General features: G+C 57.2%; 1 protein-coding gene across 2 annotated transcripts in view; it reads right to left on the bottom strand.

Moving 5' to 3' along the window:
* The window catches only part of SGMS2 (sphingomyelin synthase 2), a 76,818-nt gene extending 76,591 nt beyond the window's left edge, over window positions 1-227 (bottom strand). For both annotated transcript variants that reach the window (XR_006888055.1, XM_046657552.1), the window contains exon 1: window positions 99-227. The gene's annotated coding sequence lies outside the window, so the exon portion shown is untranslated. The remainder of the gene's footprint in view (window positions 1-98) is intronic.
* Window positions 228-1,140: the final 913 nt, after the last annotated feature.

Here is a 1,140-nt window from a genome sequence, read left to right as displayed (position 1 = left end):
GCGCTCGCTGGTGACCGCGGCCGCGCTCCCGCCCGCCGCGCGCTCCTGACATCACCCCCGCCGCCCGCCCGCCCACTCGGCCGCCGGCCCTGACTCACCGCCGGCTCCGCGCCGCGCTCCCCGCGCAGCCCCTCCGGGAGCGCCGCCGACCTCCGTCTCCCCGCCTTTAAAGGTGCGGCGAAGGAGGTGCTTGGCGCGCGCGGCGGCGCGGGCGGACTGGCTGCGGGCCCCGAGTGCCCACGGCGATCCGGCTGCGAAAGTTCTTTGCTGCCACTCCCTGCAACTTTGGAGGGTGGGGCCGGGCGGGGATCCCCCACCCCCGCACCTCGCCGGATTCGGGAGCTGCCTCCTGACGTCGGTGGGGGTGGGCCCGGGGGCCCCGGCGGCTGTTCCGAGGGTGTTGCCCCGGGCGAGGTCAAAGGGGTGGGCGTCCGGAGCTCACGGGGGTGCCTGGGCAGGTTGGTCACCAGTGCGCAGCGTGGCAACTCCGGGTGTGAGCTGGAAGGGTGCTCCAAGTTAATGAGGCTAATAATACTTTCCCTCCGGTGACTAACCACCGTGTCATTTGTCCTGTTAATTGATTTGCTTCTCATTAAGCATTAGACACCGTAACCAAAATAAATAGTGAAAGTCAGTTCTCTGCTCAGCGGAACACTGCGCTTTTCCGAAGCTTTGGGGGCACAAGGCGGCCCTGTGTGCTTTCTTTGATGAGCTCAGCAGTTGTGTTTTTAGAAGGGGTGTTGCCTTCTTCAAAATGGTCAGGGCTCTACGTTTCCCTGGAGTTGCTATTCATACACCTGCTGGGCGGTTTTCAAAGTAAAAGATGGCAGCCTCAGAGAGTATAACTAGGATGAATCAGAGGGAATTTGACCAAATCTTTATTGAATTTAATTGACAGAAATGTTTTATGTTAATTTCTACATCGGGACAAGGTAATTGTGTTTAGGGTTTGCACTGGCTTATGGGTGATTCCATATAATCAACAAAAATAATCCAGAGGCATCCTGGGTGCCTAGTGCAGAAGTCATGTGGGTAAACAATCATTTATCTGTGACAATTAAACACAACGGTAACAGAAAAAAAACGCAGGGCAGTTCTCAAACAGAAAACTGTAAGATGTCACTGCAGAAGTCTCCCCGA

This window comes from Equus quagga, chromosome 3 (genome assembly GCF_021613505.1).
Source record: "Equus quagga isolate Etosha38 chromosome 3, UCLA_HA_Equagga_1.0, whole genome shotgun sequence".
In the NCBI taxonomy this organism is placed as follows: Eukaryota; Metazoa; Chordata; class Mammalia; order Perissodactyla; family Equidae; genus Equus; species Equus quagga.
The sequence above is the reverse complement of the archived record's forward strand: the minus strand, read 5'-3'. Positions and strand labels throughout refer to the sequence as shown.